This window comes from Onychostruthus taczanowskii, unplaced genomic scaffold (genome assembly GCF_017590055.1).
Source record: "Onychostruthus taczanowskii isolate IOZ18803 unplaced genomic scaffold, ASM1759005v1 scaffold7, whole genome shotgun sequence".
NCBI classification, from domain to species: Eukaryota; Metazoa; Chordata; class Aves; order Passeriformes; family Passeridae; genus Onychostruthus; species Onychostruthus taczanowskii.
In genome coordinates, this window is record NW_024504786.1 from 9,620,383 (window position 1) to 9,643,274 (window position 22,892).

At 41.6% G+C, this 22,892-nt stretch overlaps 1 protein-coding gene across 3 annotated transcripts in view; it reads right to left on the reverse strand.

Moving 5' to 3' along the window:
• The window catches only part of PTPRF (protein tyrosine phosphatase receptor type F), a 376,830-nt gene that overhangs the window by 274,574 nt on the left and 79,364 nt on the right, over nucleotides 1–22,892 (reverse strand). For all 3 annotated transcript variants that reach the window (XM_041421648.1, XM_041421647.1, XM_041421649.1), the window contains exon 2: nucleotides 12,202–12,282. The gene's annotated coding sequence lies outside the window, so the exon portion shown is untranslated. The remainder of the gene's footprint in view (nucleotides 1–12,201; nucleotides 12,283–22,892) is intronic.

Consider the following 22,892-nt stretch of genomic DNA (forward strand, 5'->3'; position numbering starts at 1 on the left):
AAAGCATCTCAACATCAGTCATAACAAAACACTTAACACCAACACTCACTGAAATGCTTCTGTATCTGCCAACCCTAAATACCTTACAGTCAGCAAATGCGATATAGTTTTATTATACACATAGGCACGTATTTCTTAATTATACTTTAAACCAAGAACAAAGGTCGCACATATGCTCTTAGCAAGAGGCAGCTATCCAGTCACTATGTTCTGTAAACAACGCCCATCACTTCAACCATTACCAGTAGACCTTTAGACTTCGGCATCTCTTGGTCCCTTTCATATTGGAAAAACATCATTAAAACAGATTAAAACTGCTATTCCAGTCACACTGCTTATATAAAGCTTGGAGAAAATGTGTACCTGCAAAGCTCTCCTTCAAAACAAATGATAAAATCGACTGTTATTTCAGACTCCTAATCTTGAAAAAAATATTCTCTCTAATCAGAGACTACTAAATCTACTCTCTCTTCTATTAAAACTCTGTATTTACATAATCACAGAACTGTTTCCAATATGCATTTTTAGGATGGCTATACAGAGCCCTCATATGTGATCATACATGCTGAATTAAATAATAAGAAAAGAGTGTACATGATGTACAGTTTTACAATTAACATCTGCTTTATCTCTTTTTTGTAAGATGACATTCAAGCTATATGCATGTATCAGAGCCCTTTATCTCACAATGCCATTTTCCCCCAGAGCATTCATGTCTCACTTCAATAAAATATCAGCATGCACGGACTTGAAACTGGCTTTACCTGCAGCAGAGAATTCCCAGACTATCAATTTGTAAAAGCATTGGAAAAGTAGTAAGCACACTATTGACAGATGGGCTCTCCCACACTTTCCTTGCAAAAGCCTCTGCTCTGGAGCCACCTTCCCCACAAATCAGTCTTTGGAGAGTTAATAGATAACCATCCATTTCAGTCTTAGAGACTTCAAAAAAGTGGGCACGGGGTATTTTGGGTTTTGGGGTGGGTTTTGTTGTTGTTGTTCCCACACTCCCCTCTCCCTGAAGTAAATTAAACTTTGAACCCCATGCTTTCAAGAAAAGGTAAACTTAGCCACAGCACAATTCACTTCTTTCTCTGGAACTTCAGCAACATTCTGGGTTTTCACTCAACATGTAAGATATCCAGAGTTTTTTCCAGAACTCTGAAGACAAAACCCATGGGCAACACTCATCCATAACCAGCACCTCAGGTGTTTGCCAAGTCTGGGGACCACAGCAACACCAAGCCTCTCTTTTGGTTTAAATTACTTTGATCTCATTTGCATTCCCTCTTTATATCTGAAGGAACAGACATAGCTTTAGGTTTTACTGCAAAAAGGTCTTGCTATAGCAGTACAAAATTAAGGACAAAGGAATACCAACTCAGTTCAACAGGACAGTATCTGTCCTACTTACAATTCCCAGGAGGAAACCAGGGATGTACTCGGGGAATAGAGCTGTCCACTCCCACCTTATCTGTGGACTGTGGTTTTAACCTTGAGCCTATATTTAAATTGAGGGCTCATATTAAGCAGCAGTGGGCACTCCCAACCTCAGGACATCAGCGTCCTCGGCAGCAGAAGGTACAGCACGTCTGTGTTCATTTCCAGGTGTGCTTTAATTACTGCTATTACCAGCAGCCAGGGAAGGGCTGCAAGGCAGATACTCTTCAAAGAGAAAAGGCAGAGCAGGGCAGCAAAGATTACCCCAGCAACTGTAAATACTTTGCCATCTGCAGAGTCACTGGAATTAACTAACAATTTTGAAAATGCTCATTTATTCCCTGGCCACACCATGCACACAGGCACCGATGCTGACCATACTCCTATGGTATCCTCAGCATCTCCACACCTGCCTGATCACACAAAGTAAATACAAAGAAACGTAAGTGGAGGCACACTCGTGGGTGGAGCAAAGGCTCATCTATACATAAAAACAAACAATAGTTCAACTGACTGGTTTTTTTATCTGAATGTAAACAGAATCACACAAAGAAAGTAAATCTTGCTTGCTCTTGCTGTAAGACTACAAGAAGAGAATTAGGTAGTATGGCAAAGGAAAGTAAATTTCTTAAGAGCCCAGCTGAAAGTCCAAGCCCTGCACAGAAGGCAGGCTGAAGCACACCAGAGTACAAGACACCCAGCCACAGAAAGGGCTCCTGCAGAGACGATGATTTCCAATCAATTAGGTCATTGTATAATGGACACAGCTGCCAGCGTCTGCTCTCAGTGATGCCAGGAAGCAGTAGAGGGTTTGGAATCAACACCAGATCTCTAGGCAGTGCTAGGGACTGCACTGAAAATGCACATGGGCTTTGAAAAGAAAGGTATTTGAATTCTGAAAAATTCTACAGTATGTTACCAGGATCAACAAAATCAGTAAGAAAAGGTTAAGGCGATTCAGCATTTTGGAAAAAATCCCACTTTGGTCTCTGTCCTGGCCATGTATGCCAAGTGCTCTCTGCCAGGCCAGGATACTCAAGAAGATGCTTCCCTACCCCATGCTTGGGGGCAGAAGGAGCTGGGGAAGAAGGTGTCATGGCCAGGGCAGCTCCAGGGACATCCAGAGGGGTGAGAGCTCCTGGACCATTAAGGGAAGCCTTGCCTTCTGCCGCCAAAATTAGGACATGTTAGAAAACTGATTTTCAGAGACTCTCCTGGTTCTCAGCAGGGATCCGGGGTTTTTCTCTTCACTGGACACATGACTTGCTCTGATCTGACTCGGCTTTTGGAAGACAGCGAAAAGCCCTGACTTCCAAACAAGTAAGTTTAACAGATCTTCTGTGCTTCAAAGCAGGCGGGTTAAGCTACAAAGAATTATTCATTCTCCATAGTTACTGGCCACTGCCATTCCTTTAACAGTGGGATACCCATCTAACACATACAGACATCAATACACATTAATTTAATCCACAGGTCCCTCTGCCCCTGGATAAAAGGCCAACTTTAACCCTATGCTACTGCCGGAAGGACAAGAAAAGCTCTGGAGGTGCAATGGAAAGAACTTGTTTCTCCACCTGAAAGCACCCATAATTAGGAAGTGATGGATGTCGCCAGTAAAAGTGAGTGATGTTTTTCAGGAGGTCTCTCATCTGTAACTGCACTGTTTTCAGATAAAATAACCCTTTCTGTCAGACAGTGTCAGGAATGTCTACAGCCAATCAGTCACTGCTATTCAGAAAAAAATATGACATTTTTGTCATACCATCTGTAGTGTACCTTGTATCAGCCCCTCTTCATTGTGTGCCTCATCAGTCAGGGTCACCACTCTGGCAACACTAATAATTGGTGCTCCTGAGATAAACAGATAAATTGAAATTTTCAAAACCCTCAATCCCACTGCACGTGTCACAGAACTCCTTTTGAACAAAACACCTTTTACAAGAGCATAAAATCATATTTGCCATCTGGAGCTAATGACTATCAAGCAAAACTCAGGAGAAAGACCTGCTCGCTACTCCTGCATGCTGGCCTACAAAGCGGAACCACCACAAGAAATAGCTTGGAAGGAAGTCAACAAGATAAGCAGGATCACTTCCAACTCGGACACTATAAAATTTCACACTGTAACAACTTCATTTACAAGCCTTTGACAAACATTAAACAAGGAGAACAAATATCTAACACAATTAACCAAGATTACACATATGGCCTGAAGTCTCTATGCCACCGTGCAAGTGCCAGGAGAGACTGTCCCAACAGGGAAAATGGGGCAGCTCTGTAACTGTGTGACCCTACAGACTTTCTCAGCATCACAAACAATAACCAGTCTGGAGTGCCACAGCTCTGAACGAAGTACTGCCTTGTCAGCTTTATAGCACTGCTTCAAAATCAAAAGAAAACCAAAAACAAAACCAAAAACGCCATCAACATGATTAAGGAAATGGGACAGATGAGCTAGACAGACCCACAGTCTTTGGGAATTCTTTATGTGATCCCTGTCAAGCAGCCTGGCTATGTTTTTAACATAACTCTGATTAAATCAGACCTTGACAGAAAACTAAGTATCAATTTCTCAATATTCTAATAATTGCATAGAATTCTTGCTAAGGTTCATGCAACAGATGACCATTCTGATGATAACACACTCCCTTTTCTACGGGTCACCTTACAAAATTTGATAGAGCTTGAGAGTTAACGTTTCATTACCTAAAAAACCATTCTTGATCTTTAAACACGGCCAACGTATATTAATATTTAACCACTGCATGTTAGAGATTACATATCACTATTACAAGCTCATAGCTATTACTTTTGCAAAACACAAAGAAAAAAATAGATCCTGATGTAACTGATCACATGTTTTCTATTTATTGTGAAGGGAAATAATCAGCTTCTCTGATTAGGTACATGTTTATTATATTATAAGGCAACAATTTCCTTCAAGCACCCAATCCAATCCACGTGCTCGACACAAACGTTTCTTAAAGGCTACGAATTTCAACACCTGTGCCCTAGAAAATACACTGGTGCTTCTAACAAAGAAAATGATGAAGCATAGAAGAAATTTAAACATTTGATTACATTGTTTCCTCTTGACACCTGACTGTGAAAACAAACATTTTTGTGTTATTAAGAGACACTAAGGGAAGCAATCCCAGTATTACCTGGCCCTTCTGAACTGCTGGTTACCTGAAGAAGCACTGCCACTCACCTGAGACAGATGTCATTCAAAAATTTCATCCTCTAAACATAAGGAGGAAGGAAATAGATTATTCAAACTCTGAATAAAGCAAGTAGGAAAGGACCTCAGCATGTCCAAATCCATGCTCAAAGCAGGAACAACTCTGAAGACAGACTGTGCTGTCCAGAGCCTTGCCCAGCTTATTTCTGAATACCTTCTAAAATGGAAGCACTACAAGCTCTCTGGACTCTTGCTCAGTGCTCTTTCACAATGAAGCTGAGCTAGAGGAACTCTCCTTGCTGCACCCTGTGCACTTTCCCTCTTTTCCTTTCACTGCACTCCCTCTGTCTAACCTGGATACTGCCATCACCCCACTCACCTGCCCGGGGTGGGTGACCATGCTCAGACCCTCCCTCCCCCACGCTTGGGAAGCACTGCTCCCCTGGACCTCACTCACACATCTCCTGTTCCAGTCCCCAGACACCCCCAGTCTTCTGCCTGATTCATCTGGTTTTGGCACCTTGCTTGACTTGCCTTCCTCATACTTGTGACCACCAGTGGGATTCAAGCTTCCCCATAAACTAGGACCACTTCTTGTCCATCCCTTGGCTGAGATGGCAACTGACCACTTGGTTTCCTCACCCACAGGCTGGTCAGACCCAGCTCCAACAACACCCACTCCTCATCCTAGTCCTCAGCTACAGCCAGCCCACATTCCCTGATGCACCATCCTTGCAGCTGGACGCAGCACCACAGCTGGGGCCCCAGCAGCACTGACAGCAGCGCCATTACCTTTGATTACAGTCCTGGGCATCCACTCCAGGCACAGCTTGTCCTTTCTGCAACTGTCAGCTTGTGCACAGCTGGTGATCCAGTGCCTGTCCCAAAGCAGTCTTCCTGCGCTGTGCAGCCCTGCCACGTCCTCACCACTTTGTATTTCCTCATTTCAACTCATTAAGTTGTAAGCTGCAGATTTCCACATGCCTTTTCAATCTACCATAGCCATTTAACTCTGAACTATGCTTCACCGTGCTTGAGCACCTCTCAGTCTGGACTTACTTGCAGATTTAGTTAGTATTCCCTTGTCCACACCAGTAAAGAGAACAGCAAATAAAGCTCAGCCCAAGACAAACATGGGTGTATTCACATGCCTCATGCCATCTCCCTTCTTCTTCTGATTTTCACAGCAAATTATGGGTAACTGCACTTCAAACATGGTCCTTAAACAATTATTTGTTTACCATATTATTAAATACATATATTTCCTTATTCCCAAGAAATGTCATGAGGTTTTATACTAAACTATTGAAGTCAAGGTAACAAGGTACTGATATCCCAGAGTCCTTATTTTCTGATCCTCCAGATTCCTAGAAACTGATTAAAAATTTTGCTTCAATTCTCCAAGCACTGCAGCTAGACTAACTAGTCTGTAATCCCCTGGATCTCCCTTTTTCAAACTGAGGTAATGCCATTGCCCTTTTCAGTCCTTCAGGACCTCTCCAAGCCTTCCCAACTTCTAAAAGATAATTGTAAATGGTTCAAAGGTTGCTTGGCTAGCTGCTGATGTACCCTAGGGCAAATTTCATCAGGCTCTGCCTATTTGAATACACCTATCTTATCTCCTTTTTCTGATCTATCCTTTTTCTACTCTGCACTTTACTCCTATCACCTTGTTTAAATTAATTTAATATGAAGACACACTCAAGCAATACAATAACTACATGATATCCATTTAATATTTTATCTTTCAGCTATAACATTAGCAAAAAACCCCAACTCCACACTATTCATGTACTATGACTATGGCCTTTTGGAGATAGAGAAGAACATTTAGGAAGGAACATTGGTCTGAGCTGGACTGAAGACTGCAAATGGTTTAGAGCAACCCTCAAGCTGGGGTGTCTGAAGGGAAAACACTAAGAAATGTCAATAAACTCTTTGTGCAGGAAGATTTAAAGAAAAATTTGAATTGCATTTTAGAAAGGACTCTATCAATTACTACATCAGCCTGGTTTGGTTTTATAAGTTAAAAGAAAGAAAAATAATCCAACACTTCCCCAGCAGATAAAACATCTGATAATCAAATGCACAATTTCCTGTTGATTGCCTAAGTTATCCAGCACTGATCATTGCCAGGGGTAGTGTACTGAATTAGACTGACCACTGGTCCAAACCAGCACAGCAAGTCCCACTCCTCCATGAACACAGACAGGCACCGTGAAGCACATTCAATTTTAATGCATCCATCCACCTGTTCTAGCCATAATTTACCTTTCATCAGCTGGAAATTACCATCCTCATGGCTGAGACGTGGCAAGACATTACGGGATCACTGCTAGTCTGCTTCCATGCAAAGCAAAACAGACAGCCTCAGATCATCCTCTGTGATCACTATTTTGTTTTTCAGCAAAATGAAACTAGACATGGTTGTGTGCTGTTACCACATTTCAGCTGAAGAACAGTAACTTAAACTGCTTCATTTCCATTCTCAAAGACACATCAAGGCTCTGTTCTGTGATCCCCTAGGCAGAAGATGCAATGTTAATGGAGATTCTGGATGTCACTTTTAAAAGCAGTTAGTGATTTGAATGCCTCAATTTCTAGTGTACCCTACTTGAAATATTTTACAAGGTCAAATTTTCAAGAAATTATGAACACTCAAAAACCGCTGGGCAGATACTCCCACCCCACTTGGTGTCTAAATCCAGAATCCATTTTACCTGGTATTTCTACAGAAAATCCTTTTGCAAAACCAAAACCCTAGTACTAGTTAAAAGAAGGGGGAAAATAAAATTTCTTTTGCCAGCTGTGATGAAAATGCAACAAATCCATGCATTCTTCCAGTTACAGAAAATACAGCAGCCTAGCCTTGAATATGAATCTGTGAGTATTTTCTTCCAGAGTGATACACTGAAAACCCTCTCTCACAAAATACTATAATCAGCTTTCAGTGAAACCTGCTTTACTGGACATAATATAAAGCTTGATTTCCAACACTGTCAGGACAGAGAACCCACCCCATATTTCCAATCCATATATTGCTGGTACTTGTCCCTACTGCAAATGCCACCATCAATAATCCCTGTCTTGCTGTCTGCCTCCCCTGAAAAACGGATTATAATTAGGAGAATCCCCGGATCTCATCCTTGAGTTAACGATGAATAAAAACAAGGTACAAATAGAGAGAACAGTCAGAACAGTAAAATACTGGTAGTCTCTGCTGCTGTTCCTTATTCCACTTGTGGAAAAATTCAGACTCTATTTTAGTCAGAGGAGTTTGATGTCATGCAATTGTTCAGTCACAGCTCAGCAAACCTCATTATTTCAGGCCTCTTTAGAAATCCTGAGTTTTGCCCCAGAGTAGGACGGGACGCGTATCCGCTTGCTGTGCGCTGTGCCCCAGGAATGGCACAGCTGGTGCTCGTGCCCAGCACAGCCCCGGGAGCTGGCACAGGCACCAGGCACCCCAGCAGAGTCACAACTCCGTGCTTTTTAATCCATCACCCCGCTGGGCTCTACTTCAAACCCACGGTTTAACCAATACTGGCGGGTTTCAGCCAAGCCTATGCTGATAGTAGACAGAACGAAACCAAGTTAATTAGAGTTAAATGTAGCCTCAAAGGAGATCTCAGCACCAAAACTCCTTATGCACATTAACGTATATAGCATGTATTTTTAATGAGTTCAGCACTTGTCTCGAGTTTAGGAAACACACACATGGGGTGGCAGCTATTCAAAGCCGTTGCGCCAGAGCATGAGCAAGTGCTGACTCTGCAAGATGACAAGGTTATGTTGCCAGTTATGGAGATTCTACCTTTATTGCACAACCCTCAGATACCTAAATTTAAATTAAACAGGTGAAGTGACAACACAAAAGCCACCTACCAATATACTCATCATAAAATATAAAAAGGAAATGAAAAAGACCAGAGGGCTAAAGCTCATGTTCAATTCTGCAAATATGGTTAAATCATGTAACATCTCCAGCATCTCCTGAGCCTTTTTTTCATAAATAAACTTCTCAAAATATGTATCCCTGTAGACAGCTAAAGCAAACACCTTCAAAGCAGAAGGGAATTTTACAAGTGCAAATTTGGAGCTTTAAACCCCACCCTTCCATCCCCACATGCAGTCTCCAACACTGATCATGTGAAGCCAGGTAAATGGCCAGTAGTTGCGTCCTTTGGGTTCCAATACATTGAAGCAATCTACTTATTTGTGAGATAAAACAACTTGCAAAGACTATTAAGTCCAAAAAATACATAGTCACGTATAAATAAGCCTGAACAATGCCAACAAATTCTGCCAATGCCCTTTTGAGCCCATCATGTAAGTGTAGCCAGAAAATACTGTTCACTGGATTACAATGAAAAGTAAGGGGTAACTCACTGTTTTGCATTAATTATAATTATGTTCCAGCCAATATGGCATTAACACACAATTATATCACTTTGAATCACGTACGTTTTGCGCCAACATTCTGTAAAAATATGTAACCTCTAGTACAGAAAATAACCCTTCAATTAGAATATGGTATCATACCACATTTTCCAAAATGTAAATAAACTAAAGAATAAAAATGTTCAAATTATCATAAGAGGGCAATGTGACCCAATGACAACATTTTTACACTTTCAAGTCAGAATGAAAAAAACAATTATGCAGAAGTCTCAGTTTCAACTGCAACTCCAGGGGTAATGCTGATTGTATAAAAATCCCCCAAACCTTGATCACACAGATATTACAGTATTTCACTAGCAATAGTCAGTTCAAATGAAAAATCTAATTTTTTTTTCTTTTAATCTTTTCAGGCATTATTCACTTTAATAAATTCCTTAACTTCAAGACTGCAACATTCAAATGGATAGGTATTTCTGTATATCCCTGAAAATGAAACCATACAACAATTTTAGTTTAAATGAATGACAAAAGACTGCTTTTGAGACAGAGTATTGTCTCTAAAGTCCTGAAAACTTAATCTGTATTCTGCTAATCTAGGTTACAGTTTATCTTCAGGGGTTCTCCTGTAACATCATTCCTTGATGCTTTAGATTCAGCCTGATGTGATTGAAAAGGCATCCTTTTCTTTTTTCACCCATTCATCCACTTTGTTCCCAGGCTCTCTGTCCCCTCCTCCCAAATCACTACTAAGGAAATTATTTTAAAAGAAAACCCTACAGATAAACCATGACCTAGAACAGGGAGATTCTGCCCAATTTATGTTCCAGAAAGTTGATTTACTTTAGAAGATATTACTGCATGCCACTCAAACTGTACTTTCAGCCACATCTTTTATTGACTGAGTCTGTCATCTTTTCTTTCCTGAAACCTGAGTTTACTTTAAGAATGACAGAAGACCTTCTCAGGGTCAGCTGAAAGCATTCATAACTGCACACACCAGGAAAGAAGTGCTGTAAAACTGAGAAGCCCTCAAGGACAGCTGTTTTGCAGAGGAGCTGCACGACCAAGCTGCCATCTCAGCTCCCTGTAATGTCACTTCTCCTGGTTTAGCTGTCACCACATAGTGCCCTCCCAGGGGGGTGGCCATCTCCAAACTAAGCTCTAGGATGCTTCCAAACACAATACAAAACAAAATGCAGATGATCACTTAAGAAATGTGAACTTAAGATGACAGATGATACCCTAATTCAGATACTGGCCAGGTTTGCAGCTCGCCGAGTCTGCCCATCACTGGGATACGCTCAGCCCTGCTGCCCACTGCCAGCCTGGCTTCATGCTGACAGCTCCATGGGACAGGTGAGCCTGCAAGGAAGCTGGCGGACAACAGGGAATCTGACCTGTCTGCACCTCTGCTTACTCAGCAGCTGTTCATGTCCCCTCTCCTGAGCTAAGGGAGAAGGGGCTCCAGTACTCCAACTCTGTTCTTCAGTGGGCACAGCAGCCCAGAGCCTTCCTGCTCACCCTCCTGCCCATGCCCAAATGCAACCACGCCAACCCGGGCGCACCTCTGAGGAAAACCAAGCATGCCATACATCACAGCAACACATCCTGCCCTGCCCTGCTGCCCTGCAAGGGTTCTGAAAGCCCTCCTGCTGCGTTGTCTCCGAATAACCTCTGAGGCAACACATGCCAAACCCTGAGCATCATGTCCAACTGCCCCTGCCCAGCCCAGCACCAGGTGCTGGCAGGATCTCCCTCACGAGGCTCTGAGCCCAAAGGCCCTGGAGCAGCTTCCTCCCCGCCCCAGAACCACATCAGGAGTGCTTTCAAACACACATACCTACCATTTGTGCTTCCATCTCCACTTAAGCAGCAACACCAGTTCTGATGTTAGAAAAATCTTGCTTGTTTCAAGCATCAGCATCTTAGCTAATGAATTTGTGCTATTCTTCCACACCCAACAAATACTGGGCTGAGTGACATATAGCCTAATTGACTGTTAAGGTCACTGGCCAGCTCTTTAATTTTATTTAGCACACTTTGAGACAGCTCATGAGTCATTAGGGCCTTATTCTTGGGGACACAAGGACACGTAACACACACTAATAAAGAGCATAAATGTGATCTAGTAAGTGTATTTTACAGATTGTGAAATTAGAAAGATGGCATTAGATACTTCTTTCCAATGTTGTATTTTTAATAATTTTGATGATTTTAACATACATAAAAATATTTGTCATAGTCTGCTGGTGTATTTCCAACTTGTAACACTTCCATAACTCTAAGAAAATTCTTTAAGTAGTAAAAGTCACATTTTAAATATCATCTAGAATAGAAAAAAGGACTCAAGGGAGACCTAACTTAAAAATTCCTTACTTAAAAGGGGAAACTGAGACATTTTTCAAGCTGTTATTCATGATATTTGATTTTATGATCTAAATTGTAATTCAGAGCACACACGTGTCAGGAACTTTGTAATACTTTTGAAAGGGATCAGCATCACTAATCAGGCACTGAAACCCAATTTCTGGGAGAATCTGGGAGCTTAAACCTGCACATTTTAGCTGGCTTGGAAAGATCTTTGAAAAATAAAGTTAAACAGTAATTATACATAAGTGTGCTTGAGAAACTTTACACCTGTCTTGACATGAATCAGATCTTTGCATGGATGATGAAATTCTTGGCATTGCTTTAGGTGATTGGGATGGCATTAGCTTAGGCAGGGTAAGAATTCAACAGCCACAAGCCTAGACAGGTAGGATATAGGAGTTACTGACTCAAAAAGGCACGACAGCTTATCTGTGGAAGTCTAAACATGCTAATCATTTAACATAAACAGATCTGCTGATATTTTTAGAAAGGAATTTCAACTCATAAGTAACAATGTTAAAAAAAGGACACCAGTACCCCTAATCATATTTTCCACAGGTCCTCTCATCTCCTTGCAGATTACTGCTACTAAAACTCAGACAAGGGAAGGAAAAAGAAAAAAACAAGTAAGTAGAAAGACGAAGAAAGAAAAAAAGCCAGGGACAGGTAGCTGGGTATGGGATTAGGACAATAATGAACTTGTTGGCAATCAGTGTTTGACTGCTGGCTATGCTACAAGACTCCTGCAACCTTTGTCTCCCGCTGCCTCAGTTCCCAGTCTGTAAAACCAAGTGATAATATTTCCTTACCTCACAGGAACGTTCTCAGAATAAATCCATAAATGCCTGGAAGACACTGAGACACCACTGTGACAGAGGCCATAAAAATACCTAGGGGAAAAACAAACAACATAAGAGTAAGTGTCAGAAGTGACCAAAACAGCAAAGACATACAGAGATTAAAGGTACAGCAAAGATTACAACTTTGCTTAATGACATGAATTCTCCACCCTGGGGAAGAAGCAGTTCAGTTCAGCACATATTCCCATACAACACCTTTAAAACCATGACATCAAGGGACAATTTCCCCTTTTCTCCTTGCACATGACACAATCATGATAATCCACCACCAGATGCAAGCAGGAAAGACGTTTACAGTTCATTAGCTCAGCCCTCCACGACAGGTATCACAACCAAGAACCCCAATCACAGCAACAAAGCCCCATATACTGACAGTGCTCTTCCTCAGCCTCCACATCCAATTCTAACTGCAGGGCTGAGCTCCTTCAGTAGTTAAAAAAACTGTCAGCCTAACACTTATTCCTGAACAGCTTTTATCCATTTGTTTTCATGCCAACATTGATCCAGCAGCTTACACAGCTTTTCCCTATCCCTGAAGTTTATTTCCCTGACAATAAAAAATGAATTACACCACTTCCCTGTCAGGGCTCATTTGCCCACCCAAATCAAGCAAGTTCTTATCACCCCACATCAGCATCTTCTGCCCAACCCCATCCTTGTGGCCCGCTGTCACCTTGCAACTGCCCAAAAATATGTTTCTCCAGCATTTTCAGCTGGGAACCCTCCCCATCCCAACCAGTGCAGAGCAGAAGCTTCTCTCCTAATGCCTTCTAAGGTTATGACCCAGCATGCCATCACCATGGAGCTATGTCCCACTTTGACTGCTCTGGTCTCAAACCCTTTTTGAAAGACACCCTGACCTTTCACAGCACTGACCATGCCTCCTACCTGTCTCACCTCTGAGCCGTCAGGGCACTGCTCTGTGCAGCCAGGGACATCACAGGGATCATGCATGGTCTCCCTAAAAACATACCTCCTATCTTCAGTGTCAACTCAACCCACAGCTGATGGCTTGAGCTCAACTCCACCGCTAAGCATCCTTTAACGTGAGCCAAATGACTACAGCCCTCAGAAGGATAAGTGATTCAAAATTATGCAAATGCACAGAATACATTATTTAGTCTTTATCATTTACAAAGTACGCATTTTGTAAACAGCTTCAGCCCTCTTAAGGAGAGTGTGACAGTGCCCTGAAATTTGGTGTCTGATGGTTGCTGCATCATGCACTGATCATCACAGCCTTGGTGGGAGAGGGTTAGCTGCAGCTCCGAGGTGGGACAAGAGGCTTGAACAGCATGCCTGCCCAGTGGCCCCTGTGCTCAGAGATACCTCCACCTACCCCCTCATATACACAAGCCCTTGGAGATCCTCTCTCATCCCCTCAACAACTCAGCTGACCAGGACAAGAAAAATCCCCGCAGTTTTTTCCATTTCTGAGGGGAGAGGGCAGTTCCTTTCTTCCTGGCACTTCATGTGGAACCAGCACAGAAGCTGCTTGGACAAGCACTGGAGCTGGTAGGAGGGGAACAGCAACCTCCCCCCTCTTGCTGGCAGCTTGCCCACAGATCAGACTGGGATGTATTGGAAATCTCAGCCCAGGGAACCAGAATACACTCACCTTACCAAGGACTTGGATCCATTTAAAACTGTGCTCTAATAACCTTCACAAATAAATATATTATGCAATTTATGTTATGCAGCATTGACTTCAATGACTCTGTAGCAGTGCTTACACTACTATATTTACTTCTGGCACACACTGGCAGCCTTTGCTGTAATTATTCTGAGCGTGCTCCTGTTCTAAACCCGGAGGTCTTACCCTGCCAATATCTATGCACAATGCTCCTCGGTATGTTTTCCATAACTTCAACCACACTGTCCTTCTTTCTTCTATCTCTGCAAGCTCCTTTATCTAGAACATGTCATGAGTTTTTCCTCCTTTCACACAGCATGAAAGGATTTTATACCCTAGCATCAGATCACCAACTTCCACCTTCAGCACCAGATCACCAACTTCCACCTTCAGCTCAGGAGAGAATTTTAGACAAGCACCCTAGCACCTCCTGCTAGGCTCCCTGAAATTTGAAGAAAGCTCTCTTTTAGGCATGCACACATCCACCTTGATGCCCATGGCACAGATCAGCATACTAAATAAACAGAAGAGAGATGGTAGAGATTTGTTTTCTCCCTTCCCCCAGACTAACAGGATGACCATTTCAGTACTGGCTCTTTCCACTCCCTTTATCACTCTTTGCTGCAGAAATGGTAGTTTCATCTGAGTGGAATCCATCCAGCAGTAAGTGGCTTGTTAATTCCCAAGACACGTTGCATACAGAGAAGGATACTTAAGCTACTTAAAAAGCAACCCTTTATTAAATGCATAAAAATGCTTGAAATTTCTGTAAGCCAACACTTTAAATTAATGACTTCATTTAAATATATCAGTCTCTGCTGCTAATTGTTACACTGCTTTTTATGCATCCTTTTAAATATACTCCTTGGAAACCCTATAGAATTTGCTATAGTTCTAACACACAGTTGCAGTCATTCATGGTACACATTCATGTATTTCACTAGAAACTTCTTTCTCCCAAAAGCTTAAGTAGCTTTTTTCATCTGTGTAACAGGAGCAGCTCAACTATTCTCAGCTACACCACAGTGACACTACTGCTAGACCAGGAAGTGGAAACACGTCACTTAAAAAAAACCAAACAACCAACCAAAACAAAAACAAACAAACAAAAAAACCCAACCAAAGAAAACCCCAAAAAACCTCTTCTACATTGAAAATATTAATATGGAGGAAAGAAAATAATTTTATGATGTTAGAAAATACTCTCTGTCATATTAAGCAGTGTTTAATAAGCAATTGAGCATTCCTGGAAATCCCTGCCACAAGAGGATCTGTCCATGCTGAAGTGATCACTTCTGCTCTGAATTTCTTTGCATCTATTTGTCTGACAGGTATATTTAAAATTTTACACTGATTCAGTTTTGGATGTCTTAACTGACATCCAAACTGACTCCTTTATAAAGGAGATGTTCTGCTTATACAGGAAAGGGGCATATAAACATTAGATACTTGATGCTGAGGATTAAACATGAACAAAAAAAAAAATTAATCAGCAGTGACAAAAGTGGTGATGGCAGTTCACTGGAGAGAATCTCTACTGTGCAGCATGCTGCAGTCTCCATCTGCTAACTGAGGCTGCTGGAGGCCTCAAATGATGAAAGAGTGACCATACCAACAGGATTTTAGCACACTGAAGTACATACAGCTTCCCCCCTCCCACCAGTTAAACTCCAGGCCATCAGGAGCAGTGGGGAGGCTGCCAAGGGTAAGTGCCATGCTGCACATCCTCTGCAGCACCTTGAACAAGAGCCCAGCACCTCCAGCTGCACCTGGACACCCCTGCTGCTGAAAACATGAGCACAACCTCCATGGGTTTTGCCAGTTTCCATGTGCTAAGCCAGGAATATTTTCTGGAACTCTTCAAGGCAGAGTTTTCAATCTATGAGACAGTGTTTACTGAACAGACAACACCAGCAATGATGAGCTTTCTATGCAGCATCAACAACAGCAAGGAATTTCTCATCTCTTGGTAAGCTCCCATGCTGGCTGACGCTGCAAGAGGCACTGCAAGGGGCCAAGAAAAGCCACAACTTATCACAAGAAAATGGCAAACTGTGAAAAACCTGCATCACAAGGTTACCTGCCTCGGCACAGCTTCAACAGAGCTCCATAAATACCTCAGTCTAACAGTGACAGAGGTTAAAAACCTATTATCTCTCCCAAATGACAGTCTGAACACATGTTCAATAGAACACCCCGCCTCACCAAGCTACAAAGTAGATTCTGCTTTTTCAGTTCAACAAATACAAACCACAGGGAGCTTTTTAAATGAAAGCATTACAAAGATTATATTAGGCAAGTCTGATCTACTGTAAAACACTCATACACAACATTAAGAGGTAGAACAACCTTTAACACCTGCTTTCTCTTCAAACATAGCACTACTTCTGTGCATGGTTTGGCTCTTAATGGGATGAATTCTCAAGCTAATTTATATGGCTTACTCCACCAGCAAAGAATACTTCAAGTGTTTGGGATCTAGTGCTCCACTAACACTGAACTGGTGAGAATATTCTTTTAAGAGTGTGTACTCCACAGTGCTGCTCAGCCAGCTGCTGCCCTGTGGGACGGATCCACACAGAGAATATTTTCACCCTGGTGTGAAATGTTGTGACACAAGAGGAGGTGCAGCAGCTGAAAAAGCATTGCATGATGCTGAAAGTCATCATCATAAATATTCACAAGCAGACAGAATTGTTTTCTTACTAACAGCACATTGTTATTCACAAATATTAATTAGTTTCTAAATACCACCTGTTACTCAGCCCTCCCTCTGCCATGTGACATGGGCTCCATGGCTGGCTTGCAGACTGTCCACACTGCTCAGGGATTTAATGATGTTTCAACTTCCAGAGCTCACTCAGCTACTGGGAGGAGAGGAAGGGAATAATTACTCACTTATGTCTTTCTCTGCTGACCTCTCTGGTGGATGAAATGAGCAGCTTTAATGGCCTCTGACGAGAGGCTGGTCCAGTCCTTAGACGGGAAGGATGACAGCTGCACTAGAGTAGGTCTTTGGCGTGGAGAATGATTTTAAAGATCCAAACTTCAAAGATCTCAGTGAGGGGAGAGCTCAATCTCAAAACTTCTCCCCAGTGGAGGGAAGAAAGCTGCTAATGCAACCACTCACATTTCCAGCGATCACTCACATTTCAGACAGAGCTGAGGCACAGGAATTGCCTGTCACATCCTACAGTATAAATAAACCACAGACTGCCAGAGGAAAGCTGTTACAAACCTTGGCAATTTTCTTTGGGTTTCTTTAGATCACTTCTTCAAAGGATCTCTCTGTAGTAAGAGGTACAGGTGCAGACAGCCAGCCAATATGGGATTCCTCTTCCTCCCCACCAGCAACAACCTCCTCCTAATTATGTGCATCAGGGATAACAGGAGAAAGTTGGGCAGAGCGCTGATGGAACTGCGCAGAGCACGGATAAAATGCACAAGTTAGTAGTACACTTAAGGTTGAAGTGACACAGTTAAATGATGAAGTACTGTCTTGTTTTCTACCAGCTCTGGATGGAAGATCCCTCAGACCTTTCAAACACACTCCTCCTGCTCAGTGTCCAGCTGAGAGACAATCAGGAAGGATGAGCTTATCTTGATGAATTCAAATTAATACAAAAAAAGAATGGAACTATTTTGAGCCTGAGGCTCAAACTTAGCCTCACTGGAAAAGATGAACCTGAAGCATTCTCCTCACAGATTCCAGCTGAAAGACTCAAGCTCTGAAATGCACCATTTGGCATTTCCAGTACCTCAGGAAGCAGCGCAGCCTTTTCAGTGCAAATGTAGCACAAAGGTTGTTATCCCACAGCTGCCAGACTCAATACCAAGGCACAGACACAAACCTGTACGTTTTCCAGGGAGGAGATACAATCTATTCAATACACTTCCCTGGATTTTTCTTACCAGCATGATTTCACTGGTACATCCCAATCAGCATACTTCTGAAGCGGTGTTTAAGATCTTGTGCACCAGGCTATCAGCTCTACAGAACAACTAGAGTAGAAGAGCTAATAAATTTCAGACTTTAGATGAAAAGTCAGAGCAGTTTTTGCTGGAAAACATAACTGCAGGACAATTTAACCTTGTTAAATTGCTAAATATGGAATGGGGAATGCAGTCAGGGCTTGATATCCTCAAACTCCTAATAGAAAAAAATTTCTGCCATAGTTCCTGCAGACAGCAATAACCCAGGACTATCAGGATTTTCTCAGAGTTTGCACAGCCTCACATTCAAGTCTCTAAGATTATAAAACTGGAAAGTGGGAGGGCAAGGAGCATACGCAGACACAGAGAGTCATTTTTCCAGTGACTGACAAACACGGTACTCAATTTCTTAGGGACTTGAAGGGCTGGAGCTGAAGTTAAGCTTCACTAGAGCTATATTTAGTTCTGCACAAATACAAATTAGGAAACACTTTCTTCCCAGTTACTAATGCAGTGTGACAGGAAACAATTATTTGCTCAGTGTCTAATGTTACCTTTGGTGACTATCTAGTTCACAGAAGTTGTATATTGTATAATAAAGAATCAAGCTGATATTCTGCAAATCAGGGAGAAAACTTATTTAAGAAGATGAAGAAGCATTTGATTTGAACACATCTGAGCTATACTGGTCTTAGCTATGCAGACAGAGCTAGTACTGAGGCATCTTCTGCTTTGATAATAAACAAAGTCAGTTTGTTTTCCAAATTCTACATTAATTTATTCAAGAACTCTGCAGATATCTAAAGAATATCATGGTTCCCCTAAAGTGTAAAACAGAGCTGGGCACAAGGACAGAACAATTAAAAATAAAATCCATCTTTTATAATTTCAAGTGCCAGTTTCTCTCTATGAAAAATCCAATTCTGTGTCACAAGGGAGCTCTCAGCTCAGCTATTGCTTCAGTCTTCAATCTCTACAAAACACAAAAGACAACACAAAGCATGATTCACATGAAGGGCTAGTTAGACCTTGGCAAACCAAGCCACAATTGTATAGAGGAGTCTCACGTGCTTCAGAAGGGCTCAAAAGGCTGCACTCAAGAAATCCCTGGCATGTGGCTGAGAAGAAACCCTGCTCCTGCCTACTACTGCGAGAATGTCCACTAAAGGCTTGGAGTTTCTAAGCCATCCAACACAGCATCCTTACACACAAAGCAAGTTAGAAAGAATACAACACTACTTCACAAACATGTCATTTCTTCTGGCAGCACTGGGCAAATACTTGCAGGGCTCTTTGCTATAGTGAGTCACATGAATATTTCTAGAGCTGAAGGAGATGGCATTTCATGTTTGGCTTAACTAAGACCCAGGACAACCAGAAAGATGCCCCGAGTATCAGCATTCTGATGACCTTTTCAGTTCCAGATCCCTTTGAGATGGAAGGCAGACGAGCCCTTGGCACAGTCCAAAAAAAAATCATCAATTGCCCAGGTTTCTTCAGCCTAAGCTGGACTACTGAAATATATACCTGTCTTTGCCTAACTATCCACAGCTTTTTTTTGGGTGGGGGAAAAAAAAGGGGGGGGGGGGGAGGGGGTGAGCTGATAAACATTTGGTTTCTTGGTATTGTCTTTTAAAACATTATCAGTTATTTTGATAGTAGGTTCTTGGAGCAGGTCAAACCTGGAGAGTTCTGGGCACAAAGCAAACAAACCTCTCTACATAAGGCAAAACATTTCTTGAGAGATTCTGAACAATCTTTCTTGCCTCCAAGTGCCAGGTATGACTAAGTTTGATGAGTAAGTTACAAGAATTTCCAGGGAGAAATGACACCACTACTCCCACTTGTACAAAATCTAGGAACATTGTTTATGTGCTCTTATCTTCTTTGAGGATCCTGTGGCAAGGGGGAAAATTCATGCTTCACCCTGGGCAACTCAAGGTTTGACCAGGAATTTTACTTTAGATGCCCATAAGGTCCCTGCCTATGTTTTATTTGCTACATGTTTACTGTAACAAGGTAATCCTACAGTGCTTCCTATATTAATCAGCAAAACCCATGTGGAGTCAAAGACTTATCTTGTCTATACTGCTGGAGGGAGGGGGGCTAAATTTTTTCAGATACATCCCACTGGCACACTAGTATTTTATCCAAGCACCGCTGTGCATCTCACCCCCATTTCCGATAGCGTCAAAGGAGTGGGAACAATCACGGATCTGCATGACTTGGGTAGAGGTGCACATCAATATTCAGCCCACAGATCTTGCTAGTACCAAAGGGCAGCACCTACGTCATCCTGCTCAGAGATGTACCAGATTGAAGACCTTCCTCTATTTCAGCAGCACAGACACTGCCAGGCTGGTAGACCAATACACGCACGAGCCTGATGGAACAACAAGTGGCTGGAGCTCTTCAGGGAGCTGATGGAAGGTAAGTGTGTTTTCTCCCTACTCCTGCACAGGTTATTCCTGTACATGTAACACTGCAGAGCAACACTCTCCGTGACTAAACTGCAATAGTTGTTGTCAATGTTTACTGAAGTGACCAGATTGGACTTTCAGCATCAAGCACAGGTAAGGCCATGTTCACCTTCTGGTTTCCTAGAATCTTTTAAGTTGTTATATGACTCTATACTGCTCCTTGACTGTTCTCTCAAAAGAGAGAATGCAAAGCAAAACAAGGCTCTAGCTTGGAACAAGATGAACAGTTACTCTGGAAGAGACTAATTTTCACTAGAAATGTCATTTCACACCTTTTCTCACTCCTCCAAAAAGTCATACACTTGCCCTCTTCATCACAGTGCTAAAATAATCAGGAGGAAAAGTAGGTACCTCCTTTCTGATATAGTTTCCCATGTTGTACCTCCTCTCCCCTCCTCAGAGTATTGAGCTTTTAGACAAATGTGTAATATGAACAGAATCCTGAAGAATGTAACAGAGGTTTACAGAATGAGGAAACACAGATGACTGGCATACAAATTATTATTAGCTACTAAGTAATCAAAGGTATAAAGACACATATTTCAAGAATTATGAGTAGCTAATTACTAGTAATTAGGATTAGAATTACATTTTTAAGAAATTCACTATTATACATCAGCCTACTGTATCTTTTCTTGCATATAGAATAACTGGTACTAGAGAGGACAGATTTCTTTTCATCCGAAGTATCCATTCCCCAAACAGTCACCTCAGCCTTGGAATCTGCCAAGAATAAACCAGGAGTATTTCATGCCACACACAAGATCTCAAAATCTCAGCTTTCTACATTGTGTAAGCCACAGTTATACTGTTCTCCAAGAAAAACCTGTGCCGATTCCCAGCTAGCTTAGAAAAAAGAAAAAGAACAGAATGTGGTTACTGCCACTTTGTCCAGGATGGGCTAGAAAGGAGCACACTCCAAGCACTTCTCAGTGGTTCTCCACCTCCTCTTTTGCAAGTTTTAATTCTACATCAAGCAGACTCCTGCATAGAACTGACTTTAAGGGACTCGAGAGAACTTCGAAAGGTTTTAGAACAAGAGAAAAGCACACAGTTATTTGGTCAACACCAGAAGAGCAGAATAGCTCTAGCACTGGCGTGCAGAAATGAAGAGATGTGAACAACTACATTACAAACAAATTCCTTAAGAGTGACACCAACAGGACAGACAGCATGAAGTCAGGACTAGGATTGTTCTTTTAAGGATTAATGGCTCTCAGCTTCCTTTGCTTGCCCAGTGGTGTACTCCACAGGACAGCAAATTCTCACTGTAATGAAAAAAACGCTTGTGTTTTAAGAAATGTTACAAAAATAATGCAATACAATGGATGGCTTGATTCTTGATTGGTTTTAATCCATCACAACTCACTGAACCAGACCAATCTCACATCAGCATTTGGCACAATGTGTCCTCCACTGCACCGAAGAGATGTTGTTTATCTGTCTCTCACAAGGCTTTTGACACAAAGCTTGAGGACACAAAGAATGCATTAACATTGGAGAGTCAGCAGCAATGTCCAAACCAGTAATCTGCTACCAGCAACCCCCAATCTATCTATAATCAATCTTTACCACCTTTATGAAACATACCAGGCTTTTTTCTTTCACATCCTCTAAAAGGGTAACAAAAATCAGAAACAGCATTAGTCCACACAAACCAAAAGGTTTTTGGTGTTTTCCAGAGGTGTTTTCCTTTCAGAGCAGCAATGCTGCCATCCCAGACAGGAGCAGGAATTCCAACAGTCATTACATTGGAACATCCAACACCTACCAAAGGTGAGATGCAGCTTAAAGTTGAAATACAGGCGTCTAAAGTGAACACAGATTAACACATTTACTCTATCACACATTCAGTACTACAGAGCATCTATTATAGATGCATATTAAATGTGGATGAATACACTCATGAAGTCTAGACAAGCATATTTTCAATTAAAAAACAGCTTTCCCCACTCCCAAACCAAAATTATCATAAATTATAATCCCCAATGAGTGATCTCCTATAACAGAAAGTATTAAAATAAAGAACACTTTAAAAAGTTATTTACAATACAAACACTCTAGTTTTACGCTTAGTAAAATAAGCCAAAATTCTGTCTCAGAAATGCCTGTATTTCAATTTTATATGTGTGAATAAAGAACCAAAATTTGAATATACTGATAATAGTAAAATAAATGCATCACATATCTATTTTGCCTTACAATTTCACATCTATAGGATCATGTACTGAAATGTCAACACTACAACATGGATTCCCACATTACTTACAGTGGCTGCATCACCACTGCATGTTCAGATGGATGGTTAACAGTAACAATGGCCACCTTTGGATAGTCTGAGCTCTTATTTCTTGTAAACACAAATACAAGGAATCCTAATTTCTTTTGATCCTTACACTTATCCACATGCTTACATAAGTGACACAGAATAAAAGAAACTCTCAGATATATGGATTTCTCTTTTCACATGGCTAAGGATTTTTCCTTGAGAAGCAAAATAAATGCTTATTTTAAATATATACTTTAAAAATGTCCTAACATACTTAATAAAAATTAGGTGTATGTTTCTAAAGCATTAGAACTTATTCTATATA